The sequence below is a fragment of the Pteropus alecto genome, unplaced genomic scaffold, assembly GCF_000325575.1.
Source record: "Pteropus alecto unplaced genomic scaffold, ASM32557v1 scaffold8, whole genome shotgun sequence".
In the NCBI taxonomy this organism is placed as follows: Eukaryota; Metazoa; Chordata; class Mammalia; order Chiroptera; family Pteropodidae; genus Pteropus; species Pteropus alecto.
The window spans coordinates 13,307,537-13,320,873 of NW_006494609.1; the positions used below are offsets into that span (position 1 = coordinate 13,307,537).

The 13,337-nt window shown below is 43.9% G+C and overlaps 1 pseudogene; it reads left to right on the top strand.

Moving 5' to 3' along the window:
• The first annotated feature begins 7,213 nt into the window (after window positions 1-7,213).
• On the top strand, window positions 7,214-7,329 carry LOC112473886 (annotated as a pseudogene).
• The last annotated feature ends 6,008 nt before the right edge of the window (window positions 7,330-13,337 follow it).

Sequence of the window (13,337 nt, forward strand, 5' to 3'; positions counted from 1 at the left end):
CACAAGGTCAGCAGAGGACACAAAGTGCCCATCCCAGACTCCTGGGGACAAAGTTAGTCTGTCTGGCACATGACCAAAATGTCTTTAAAATTCTTTAAAATATTAGTGATTGCTTTGACATAAAGTGAGGCAGGTTGGAACTATGGCATGCAAGAAATAGAATTTTATTTTTACATAACTTAGTTATGGTTTCTACCTTTATCCCAGTGGGGTAGTGGGAAAATATAATCAGTCTTTAGGAATTACTCCACTTACTCCAGGTTATGTGACGGTTTTGGGGGGAGGGGTTGCTTATATACTGCCAGGTTTTGGCAGGGGACATCTGGGCACACAGGTTGTCACTGAGACCTCCTTCCTTTCTGTCCATGGGCCGTCTTTGGTCCTGTACCTCTTTCTGCTGCTCTGCTCCCTCTCGGAGTGCATACATCTCTGAGATGCTATTCTGGATCCTGTCTGCACTGACCCAGCACCCAAGCAGCCCCACTCTGGGGTCTTGAAGGACCCCTGGGGCTCCTTCATGATGTAAGACATAGATTTCACCTCCAGAACTCATCACACTCTCCGCTTTCATCATTTTCCTTCCATGCCCTCAAATATTTTTCTAGTATATGGGGAGGGAAGAATCCTTCTCCCTTTCAAGTTTCTTCCAAACATTTGGTCTGCACCCTAACCTTTCTGTTGCCCAGAGGTTTTATGTTTTAGAAACTCAAGAAGACTTTCTCTATTTCTGCCCAGACATATTTCTCCCCTGAGATGTTCATTCGTTTCTTCAACAAATATTTATTGAGCATCTACTAAATGCTAAGTGCTGTTCTAGGCTGTGGGGATACGGTAGTGGAAAAACACACAAAAGTCCTTGTGATTATGCGGCTTATGTTCTAGCAGGGGAGACAGACAATAATCAATAAATATAACAATAGGTAAGTATATAGTGTATTAGGAGAGGACACATGCTGGGGGAAATAGAACTTGAGGATAGGGGTCAGGCATATGCAGGCAGGGCAACGATTCTAATAGAATGGGGTAGGTCTCGTGGAGAAGGTGACGTTTGAGCACAGACGCAAGGAAGGTCCAGGGAGTAAGCTGCGTGGATGTCTTGGGGAAGAGGGTTCCAGGCAAAGGGAACAGCTCAAGCAAAGGCCCTGAGATGAGAACATGCTTGGAATTGTTCAATGACCATCAAGCAGAGAAAGGGGGAGAGTGGCTGGAGCTGAGAAAGGGGGTGAGTGGCACAAGGTGAGGTCAGAGAGGTGTGTGTGTGTGTGTGCGCGCGCGCACGTGTGTCCGTATGTGTGTATGTGTGTGTGTCTATGGGTGTGTGTGCGCATGTGTGAGTGTGTGAGTACATTTGTGGAGGGAGATATTGATAGCTCACTAGAGTGTGGTAAACCATGAAAGGACTACTTTTTTTCTGAGTGAGGTGGGGAGTCGTTGGAGAGTTTCGATTAGGAACAAGATCTGACTTAGATTTTAAAAGGATCACTCTGGCTGCTGTGATGAGAATAGACCATAGGGATTAAGAGTGAAAATGAGACACATTAGCAAACGATGGCAGAAACCCAGGTAAGAGACGGAGCAGTCGGTGATGAGAAATGGTCAGATTCTGGGGTACAGTATCATAACCCTCTTCTACTTCCATCTCCGCCCGCTTTTCTATTATGTTCACTAAATTTTTTCTTTTCTCTCACTGCTAGAGGCATCGCCACAAACCATGATGTTTTTAACATGCGATAGGTTTGCCCAGAGCTTTGCTTCCTGACAAAGGGAGCACCTCTCAGGGATGATGCAGGCAGTGTTGGTGCTATAGCACTTCCTGGTAACATGAGTCAGTAGAGAGAGCTATCTAGTAACTTGATTTTGCAAATGGCCTCACAATTTGATTCAGGTAATCTAAACTTTATTAAATCCTAGAGGACATGTCCCATCACATGCTGCACCAATTAAGCACTTACATATTTTTTTACTTCTATGTTCTCTAGTAATTTGTCTCTTATAACCGCTATGTAACAGCCCAGCTTTTCTCTCTAGGGGCCTCCTATGACTTTTGAATTAAATCTCAGCTGTTTCTTGGGCATATGTTCATATTAATTCTACACAATGACTTGGATATTGTGACTCTGGTTTAAACCACAGGAATATGGGGAATACTGGAGCAGGATGGGCTGGCATTTTACTACTCTTCCAGCTGTTTTTTGTTAACATTCATTCTGAATACAGAGATTTTTGCTTGGGAGCCTTTCGAAGTGTAGTTGCAAATACTATATCCTTGGAAGAAGGTTTATCTCTATTTCCACGACTTCAAATTCTTCAGGTAACAGTTAAATATCATTTGTTTTTGTTTTCAGTCTTGTTTGGTAAGTCTCTTTAGTTGACTAGGTGCTGAGCCAACAGGATATCTAGTTATGAACAGTAGAAATCAAGTCTGTCCAGAAGGACAGGAGCAAGGCCACAGAAACGGTGAGATGGCTGGAGAAGCAGGTTCAAAGCACAGGTAGGCGCCAGGGGAGGAAAAAGAAGGTCAAGGCCAATGCAATGAACTGAATGTTCGCGTCCCCCAAGTCCATTTGTTGAAACCCTAATCCCATTGTGACGGTATTAGGAGGTGGGGGTCTTTGGGAGGGAATTATTAGGTTGTGAGGATGGAACCCTCATAAATCAGATTAGTGCCCTTATAGAAGGACCTCAGAGAGCTCTCCAGCCCTCTTTCTGACACGCGAGGACACAACCAGAAGTTGGCAATCCGTGGTCCGGAAGAGGGATCTCAGCAGTAACCAACGGTTTCTTTTGACCCCAAAAGCCAATCTGTCACAAACCATTTTTGAGTCTTTATAATGTCTCTTGGCTACTTATTTTTTAATTATGCCAGCTTTGTTTAGATGCTATGACATATTGTCTGGGATATAGAAAACTCCTAACTCGTCTCCCCGACTGTAGTTCTCCTTACCCCAAATTGTCTTACACAGTGTTTGCCAAACCCATCTAATGATGGGTTTTTAAAAGTGCCCGTGGCTGATCCAACACCGAGTCTTCAGCCTAACGTTAAGTAACCACCCCACATCATCTTTATCTCTGCAGATTAGTCTACATATATCGTACTCCCATCTCAGTATATTTCCTTTCACCTTTGGTTAGAACCTTTCAATCACTCCTCACTCCCTGCAGGAATAAGTTCCCACTCTTAAGCTTAGCACACACGGCCTCCTGAGCCTGCCTACCTTTGGCCTCTTCCACAAAGTGTCAAGCTGTTTTATTCCTCAGTGCCGATTGCATAGGCTCTTCCATTCTCTCAGACTACAATGCCTGTTCCCACTTTCCTTCTTTACAAAATCTTATTTATCCTTTAAGATTGAACTCATCCGCCATCCAGTTCAATTTCCTTCCATCATCATATGTTTGACTGCCTTTATCCTCATCTACCCCCCTCAATACCTTCTTTCCCCCTGGTAATGTAGTATTGAATTGTACACTTGAAACCTATATGATTTTATTAACCACTGTCACCTCAATAAATTTAATTAAAAAAAGATTTAACTTATTCATTTAGTCCATAATTATTGAGTACCCAACACCACACACTGTCTTGGATGCAGTGAGCTGGTCAGACAAGATTCCTGCTCATGGATCTTACGTTCCAGGAGAAAATCAACAATTAATTGGAAACAAATAAATTAGGTAACTGCTGATAATGGTAAGTACTCTTTTTATTTTCCAGCCCTGCTTTGGGTTTGTGTCCTGCTGTGCTCACAGCAAGGTGGGGCTCATTGCCAGCAGAGCATAGGGTTCCAGGAGGAAGAAGAGGCAGGGCTAGGAGCTGAGTTGAGCCCCAGATGGTTGCACAGTTTTACAGAGCACAGTCTAAAGGCTGCAAATACTTTTAAAGAAATAAAACAAGATGTGCTAGAGAGCAGAGGGACGAGGTGGCCATTTGCCCTGGTGCTCAGAGGGTTCCCGTGCAGAGAGATTTGATCTGAGACTTGAATGAGAGTAGGAACTAGCCATGCAAAGATCAGGAGAGTAGATCATTCCAGGTAGAGAGAACAGCAAGTACTAAGGCCTGGAGGCAGGAAAAGTTAGTGCATTAGAGGAACAGAGAGAAGCCCAGAGTGGCTGAAGCATAGTGAATGAAGGAGAGAATAATACAGGTGAGGTCAGAGAATTGATAAGATTATACAATTTCTTATAATCTATGGAAAGGAGTTTGGATTTTTTGCTTTCTCTATTGAACCTTCCCTAACCTTCTTTCACTGATTTTTAAGCACACTTATTTGATCCTGAGTGACTCTACCTATGGATCTGAGTGGGCTTAACTGGATGCCCAGCATTCTTGTCTCAACTTGCTTTGTGGATCTCTGGTCATTGTTTCACATATTCTCAGAAAACGAAACAAACTCTGTTTCTTCGTTTAAAAATGGTAGCAGATTAAAGAGAAAATATAAGTGAAAATTGAAAAGGCAATGAGGATATGCCTAGGAAACATATAATTTTCTATGAACACATTATCTGCATTTGCAAATTTGGGGGCTCCAAAGGTCTCTCTAATTGTTGTTCTTCTGAATGTCAAAGCTTTACTCTACTGTCACTTACCATCCTTAGTTATCATCCAGTTGTCTATTTTCAACTAAATTATAAACTCTTTCCAACAGTAAGTTCTGTGTATGAAATTGCCTTTTCCGCACATGTAAACTTCCACAAAGCACTGGACACATTGCCAGTTTCATGGTAGGTGAATATTAAGTTTCCGTTTTCACTGTGGAAAACTTTGCTTACCCTTACAGGGGTTGTATAAAGATGGTGTATAGCAGATAATGGTCAGGTTCATGACCATCTAGTATTTTCTTTTTCTTTTTGGGGGATGGGAGAGACTTTCCCAAGACAAAATTCTTTCCTCCCTATGACCAAGGTGGAAGCCAGCCTTCCTTTCCCAGACTCCCTTGCAGCTAGGGTGTAGGCATGTGATTTTGACACCTCCAATCAGATGCACCCATGTGCACTTTAACTGGAAAGAAAGTAATATGAGGAAGCAGCTGTTTCCCAGAATCCAGTTTCAGATGATAGGGCAACCAAGACATCCGGCTTTCAATAACAGAGGAGAAAGAGGTCTGGCATCCAGAATGTGGGTATGAGCCACAGTATCTGTATCTAGTGACAGTGACCATGTCTTTGCTGGGACTGCCCTACTGCTTGGCTAACATGTTCATTGACTCTTAGTCAAACTCTAGCCCTCCAAGAATTTCTGTAAGTGACCTCATATCCTTTAATAAATCCCTTTTCTGTGTAAACTGCTAGGATGCCTTCTATTTTTCTCAACCAAGAACTCTGACTGATGCAGGCAGGGTAGAGGAAGCAAGGATACTTTCAATTAAGTGTTAGTGTTGAAAATGAATCAGGAGTTAAAAACCAAACCTCTGCAAGTTATAATTTAAGCCAGTGGGGGCATTATAGCTGATTTACAAAAATCCAATTTACTCACAACCTCGTGGAGAGCAAAACTATTGAAATAACATTGCTTTAAAATAGAAGGTAGGTATTTGGCAACTAGAAACTTGTAAAGACATTTGACTGTAAAATACCCCAGTGGGATGCTGCATAGGCATTTAAAATGAGTCTACTCTCTCACTTACACTTACACCCTACACACTGCTTGATGGTATTACACGCTTTTCCAATATGAGCTGTTTTCCATTCACCCTCAGACCCCCCAGTGTGTATAATGCCACAGGAGTATGTACATTGAGTTTCTGACAACCGAAAGAGAGGTTTTGAACTACTTGGCAGAGCTGGTATTCTTGTATTATAAATAGTTCACATTCCCCTCTCCTCCCCAGACCATTTTCATACCCTATTCTTTATTTTTAATGTAATTGCAGTACTAGGTATTAATGTAGGGAGTAGGTAAGAGAATTAAAATATTAATCAAGCTACATTGAGAGACTGCAATGTGACGATCAGCCCTGCGGACAGGCCAGGAGGATGCCTTCAGAACAAAGGAAGGTTTCTATTGGGATCCTCACAACCCATTCCCCTACCTGTGAAGGGGGAAAAGGAACCAAGAGTCATTCCCTATGGCTAAAACCATAGGGAACCTATGGATTAAAGGCTGAGAACTGCCAGCAGGCCGTTCACTCCACATATTCTTACCTTTTCATGCTACATACTCTTCCTCTTCCTCACTGTATGTCTGTATCAAAGGAAATGAGAACTAAAGAATGACATATAAACTAAATTCCCTGAACTCTCAGTGCCTTTACTTTTTCCCTCTCTCTGTCCCTCACTCTCTGCCTGAGAGGAGACCACACTGTCTGTGGAGTGTTACCCCTTTTCTAATAAACTTTCCTTTTGACTCTAACTTTGGCATGTGTGTTGAATTCTTTCTACACTCTCCACCAAAGGACCCTCTTTTCTCAGTGCAGGCTTAGTCTCCCCACCAACTCGGGGAAATTTGTCCTGTCCTGCCTCAGTATGATCTAGTTCTGCTGGTCAGGTGCTAGGGAGAAAGCTAGCACCAACTCTGGGCTAAATCTGGAGCTAGAATAAAGCCTTACTTAATTCTATCAGTAACCCTACAGAGGAAGTATTATTTCTCACGTTTTACAGGTGATGAAACTGAGACTCAGGAAGCTGATGTTGTTTGTCCAAATACTTGGGTTGTGAGATTGATGCAGTAAACCACGGTGTTAGTCTGTCCAGGCTAAAACAAAGACAGAGACTGGGCAGCGTAAACAACAGAAATTTATTCCTTGTAATTCTAGAGGCTGGAAGTCCGAGACCAGAGTGCGCGCGTGGTTGTGCTCTGGTGAGAACTGTCTGGGTTGCAGATGCCGACTTCTCACTGTATCCTCGTTTGGCAGAAAGGAGTGAGTGTGAGAGCTCTCTGGGGTCTCTTTTATAAACTTATCCCAGTCACAAGGGTTTGATCCACATGACCAAATCATCTCTCAGATATCTCCATCTTCAAATACCATCACGTGGGTGGTTAAGATTTCAACATATGAATTTTGGAGGAATTTACACATTCATTCCTTTATAATTACCAAGAATATTTTTAAAAGTAAATAAAAGAAATAGAAAAAATCAGAGTACATTGTGTTTCTCAGGGGTCTTATTTCATGAAGCTTAGTTTTAGTTTCCTATATACATGCAGATATAAGTAATGGGCAATGATGTAAAATATATTTCTTAATGTGAGTTGCAGTAAAACTGTTTGAAATCTAATGATTTCAGTCTACGGCCATGCTAGCCCGATCTCGTCTGATCTTGGAAGCTAAGCAGGGTCGGGCCTGGTTAGTACTTGGATGGGAGACCACCTAGGAAGACCAGGTACTGTAGGCATAAAAAATTTAAAAAATAAGGGATGATAAACTGACAAAGTCCTTGCATTCTGTGAGATCAACCAAGGGTTGCCTTGCTTTAAAAAAAAAAAAAAAATCTAATGATTTCAGTCCAATCTCTTTGTGTTACAGGAGAGGAAATGGAGGCATAGGAAGATTAAGTAAGTGAGCCAAAATTGTTCAGCTGTTTAGAAGAAAAGACAAGGCCAGCAATGACCCATAATCCAACATGACTGGTGTTTTTATAAGAAGAGACAATTTGGACATGCGTATGCACAGAGAGGCAGCCATGTGAAGGCGTAGGGAGAAGGCAGCTAGCTGTCTATAAGCCAAGGAAAGAGGCCTCAGAAGAAACCAAACCTGCTAAGAACTTGATCTTGGACTTCTAGCCTCTAGAACTGTGAGAAAATAAATTTTCGTTGTTTAAGCTACACCGCTTGTGGTATTTTGTTATGGCAGCCTGAGCTGACGAAGGCAGGAGGGGAAAAGGCCAGCAAGATGAGGGCAGAGAGAAGCCCCAGGGGCCAGTGCATGCAGGGTCTTGAAGGTCATGGTAAAGAGTTTAGATTCTCTCTAAGTAGAAAGTGATCCGAGGGTTCTGAGAAGAGGAATGGCATGATCTAACCTGAGTTTTAAAGTCTCATTCTGGCTGTCAGAGGCCAAGGCGGGAATCACAAGGTGGAGTGGACCATGGGATCCAGGTGAGAGATGGTGGCGGCTTGGATCATGGTGGTGGCTTGGATCACGGTGATAGCAGTGGAGTCAGGGAAGGGCAAGCAGATCCTGGAAGGATGTCGGAAGTGGAGCTGTCAGGGATTCGCTGATGCGTCAGACGTAGAGTCCTTACGAGTAAGGTGATTCACCTGAGTTGGCTGTCTTAGTTAATCAAGCTATTAAAAATCAAACTGCAGTGTGAAAAAAATGCAGGCTCAATTTAGGTGCCACCTCATTGAAATATTGGCCTTTATAGACTATAAGTAGGAGAGAAGGAGCCTGCAATTGATCCAAATGGAATAAAGGAGAGAGAGAGTAAGTAGAGGGCCAAGGGGATGGGGAAGTGTCATTGATGGATGCTACCCCTCTCAGGGTGCTTCTTTTCCTTCTCTCCCTTGTCGCTTCAGCCAGTTGCAGCCCCTGCCTCTCAGGAGCTGCCTCCGTCTTTATGGGCCAGGGTGGTTAGGGCAGGACCTAACGTTCAGTTCTGGTGTGAGTGGGCGAACGTGGGACTCTATTGAAACCACAGGAGCCTCTTCTACATTATGGTGGTAGCCTCCTCTACTCTCCCTCCCTCTCTACTTCCAGGACTTTGATCCAAACTAAAAGAGGCATCACTGAACATCAAGGTCAGCCTTCAGAAAAAACAGAAAAGGGAAGTGGAAAACAACAAGGGTGGAGGTAGTAGCCTCTTGTGAGGCACAGCCCACAATCCTATAGAGTTGGCTCTAGCCATCGTCCCTGACATAATTTTTCTAAAAAGCAGAGAAAGTTGAGCTGAAAAGAAGCTTGCCCAGCGGCTACCATACCCACAGCTTCTTTTGAGTCCCCAAAATGACTTTCACAGCATTCTATCCAATTCTCCACCTCCTCCCCCAGTTTTTAGCAGAGGTGACTATCAACTAGTTCTTGGTGTTCCTTACTTCCAGCGTGTTTCTGTGGTGGTTTATGGTCCATGAAGGATGGCTGTGAAATGCAGAAGATAAGCCCAGTTTTCTCTTATCCCCTCTGCACATTTTTGGCTTTTAATTTAATAGTCATAGAGGAAATGAATTTAGCTGGTTTGATCACCAAACTGAAGGAAGCACACCTGTAGGCAAGTGAACGCCAGGTGCATCCTCTCAATAGGAATAGGGTGGTGGAGGGAGTGTTGGTTCGAGTCTCATCTCCCTGATGTCTTGTCTGGCATTGGGGACCACTCTGTCTTAAGCCATGGGATGATGTCTTTGAATTGCCAGGGGGGGGTCCCCCTCAGAGAAAGGAGGCAGGCTTCCCACGTCAGACCCCACAGTCAAAAACAAAGAAGATGAAGCCTCTGGGGGCTGCAGAACAAAAGAGTTCCTCGAAATAAGTTCAAAATTCCACTGGGTACCGTATTGTCTCCCCTCAATTTCTACACCCAATGGTATGGTAGTAAGTGGGGGTGGGGGTGGGAGCCCTGACTTATAGCATGTGACAATTGCCGTGGTGTAAATACCCCCACCACGGCCAATTTCAAACCCTCCATTGTGAGGTCACTGTTGGCTCCTGTAAGTCGTGAGCTGGCTCTGGCACACCATCCCATCAGTCTGAAGTCTGAGGGCAGGCAGACTTCGCCTCTCACACAGTTAAAGCTATGGTAGGACCCAGGGGAGTAAAAGGTATAGGGCTGCAAGCCTTGAGGAATTGTGCAGAATAATTTCTCTGCATAAAAAAGGAGAAATATTGGGGGACATCTCTGTAGTGGGTGGCCAGGAAGAGCCTTAAAAAGTAGATGGAATGCGTTTTGGGGAGGAGGGGGCGGGGGGATGAATCAAGGGTGGGAAGCAGGTAAAATCCTATTTCCTATATATTACTTGTATAATTTAAAAAAAGGAAAAAGAAAAATAACATTAAAAAGTTCCCAGCACTATGCAATATGAACTTCCCTTTAGCATCCTTTAAGAAATCTTCAGTAAAATCTTCAGATTAGGTCTTCGCTGTGGTCATCTGAGTGGCTATGCTTTGGGATTATAACGAGGCTGTCATAGGGCAAAGGCAGAGTCTACTTATGGAGAAGCAGCCACGCCCAAGTCCAACTAATAATGATCTCTCATTATTTTTCAGATCAATAATTACTAGAAGGCAAGCTCTACAAGAGCAAGAACGTTGTCTATTTTGATCATTGCTATATCGCTAGTGCCTAGAACGCTGGCATGTGCAAGGTGCTCCGTACGTGCTGTCTGAGTGTTGCTGAGTGTCTCTCTGGCATCTCTGGAGTGCTCTATCACACAGCACAGCCCAGAACTTTCTGCAGTGACGGAAATGTTCTGTATCTGTGCTGTTCAATATTGTAGCCGCGAGCCACAGGTGGCTATTGCAGTGACCACTTGAAATGTGGTTACTGCAATTAACCAACTGGATTTTAAATTTTATCTAATTTAAATGAATTCATTTAAATGGCCACGTGTGGTCAGTGGCCTCCGTAATGGACAGCCTGGCAAACAGCTTGTGACTCACGTTTTGGTCTATGGACCAGCAGCTTTGCCATTACCTGGGAGTTTGTGAGGAATTCAGAGTCTTGGGCTCTCCCTCTGACTACAGAAGCAGAGTCTGTATTTCATCCCCATGTTTTTGTACACACATCAATGTCCGAGAAGCTCTGCTCTAACAAACATTAGCACTTTATTTCATTAGCGAACTTTATTTCACTCAGTCTTCATAAAAAATTTGCATTGTGGTTATCACTCTTCTCATTTCTAGATGAGAGAATGGAGCTTCTGAAAAGCTATGTGATTTGCTTATAACCAGGAAATGGATTGAGAGATCGGGTCTTCAAGCCCAGCATCTCTGTTCTGCTGGGATGGAAGGCAGCAGGCTAGTTCCAGGACATTTCACTACCCCGGTTTCTTCCAGCACTGCTTTTAAATGGAATAAGATTACAGCACTTTATTGGTGGGAATAAGAGCTAACGATGTACTTGGTAGTGGAGATGGGCCGTGGAATGGGATAGAATTGTAGGAGAGGGGTGGGAACGAGCTATTGGCTTTCGGTTTCTTCCTCAGGTATAGTTGAGTGAGGAGGAATTAAGACATGACCAGATGTAATGTCAGGCTGGCTTTCAGCCAGAAAAAGTAGTCTTTTTGTTGCTCAGGATTTATTTCTACACATCAAACAAGCTGCAGCTATCTGTTTTCTTTTGTTTGTTATTTCTTCTTGTGAAAGAATTGGGGAGATTTTTAACAATTCGGAGATTAAATATTGATTGGGTTGGTTAAAATTTTTCCTTTGGGAAGTCTCAGGAGCGTGTGTGTGTGTGTGTGTGTGTGTGTGTGTGTGTGTGTTGAGATGCAGAGAGATTAAATCACTTGCCAGGGTCACACAACCAGAACCAAAGTTCAAAATCTAGATTTCCTTCCCTGGAATCCCACACTCATAACTTCGGGGAGTGGTTAAGACAAATTTCCTGGGGCAACAAAATCCTGGAAGACACAGCTACCAGGGATGGAGGGAAGTCCATTGGGGTGCCTGATGAAGGCAGGAACAGGCCTGAGCTGTCACATGAGGTTAGGAATCTACATTCAGGGGGCTCACCTGAGGTCCCAGCAACTCTGACCTGCAGGCAGGTGAAGGAGAATGTGGCAGCACCTCAGCACAGGAGCTGGACTGAGGGGGACACCACAGGAAAGCATATAAGTCGTAAGGCAGCCACCAGCTGGGGTAGGGCAGAACCCAGGTAGGAGAGAGGGGGTCGAGGAAGTAAGGTGAGGGTTGGAAGTCAGGCAGCCGGGATCCCCTTTCTTCCCCTTTCCTACCCTCTACCCGCTCTGGGTTACCTGCCTCAGTGTGACGAGGGGCGGGAGGCTTGTTAGGAAAGAGGGGAGATAAAACGGCTGTACAAAACAAGATGGATGACACATTCACCAAAGAAAGACAAACCCCAGGTTCCTAGCAGCACGATTCAAAATAGGCCCAAACTGCAAACTATGCAAATGTCCATCCAATAGGACACGTAAGTAAATGGTGATATAATCACACAGTGGAATCCTACACAGCAACGAGAGTGAACAAACTACAGCTGCATGCAGCAACAAAGAAGATGAAACCCGCAAACCTAACGTTGAGTGAAAACAGACACAGAACCACGCATTCTGTAAGATTCCATGCATGTAAAGTATCACAAGGGTCAGAACTAGTCTGTGCCCTTAGAAGTAAGGTCATGCTTGTGGGGTGGGGGAGAAGGGACGATGGGGCATCATGATGGGGCTTCTAGGGGGCTTGTGATGTTCTTTAAAAACAATTGGGTGCAGATTGCATTTATGCATTCTAACTATTTTATCTAAAACTTGAACAAGGATTTGTTAGATTAAAAATAAGAAAAGAAGTAAGAGACAGAACTGAAATGAACAAAAGGAGCAGCAATGACAGAATAACCCAAGCCATTACGATGAAACATTTAATAGCATCCTTGGGGCCATCTGTTTCTATAGTTACCTCCCAAAGTGTCCTTGCCCGGTGATCATAAGAGAATCTGCCACGTAAAAGTTTCATGCTACAATTGTTCCCACCCACTTTGGAAGTCTCAGAGCCCTGGGCTGCGGGGCATGCTTTCACGTAGCCTTGAAATGCTATCGCATTATTTCTAGGTAATGCAAATTGACAAGGTCTCTAAATTAGGCAACTAACTAGAAAATGAGGTCTGAATGCCAGCTTTATTAGCAGCGAGGAATCTGGTCTGAAAGACTTCTCTGTTTGTGGTCAGGAAACGGGTGGGGAGTCCATTTTCCACTCTGGGGAATCAAGAAGGAATGGGGAGGAGAAGATCAAATAGAGAAGCCAGGAAATAGATCTGAGGTTGAAATCTTTTTTCTGGGCTTTATTTAACAAATATTTATAGAGTGCTTTCTATGTGCCAAGCACTCTCTAAGTACTCACTCTATGCATAAAGACTCGTTCAGTCCTCACGACAAACCTATGAGGCGGGTGCGATTATCGTCATCATTTTAAATTTGAGGAAACTGAAGTACAGAGAGGTTAAGTGACAAGTGTCGGGCCACGCTGTGCTAGGTGGCAGAGCCGAATCCAGTTAGCTAGGTGCTTGTGTCTTTGTTTTTAGCATAGTTTAGGTGAACTATGCCGCTTACCACCAAAATGGCAGCATGACTCTGAAAATGAGGACCGCGGGATTTCTCGACAGCTTCCCCATCTGCCGACTCTGGTGGCAGACCTGGCATCTGCCTGCGCGCTGTGATTGAAGTTCGCTAAGAAGTCACCCCTTCCCCCTGGTGTCCCCCATCCCCAACACACTTTCCACATGGTACTATGGTAAAATCCTGA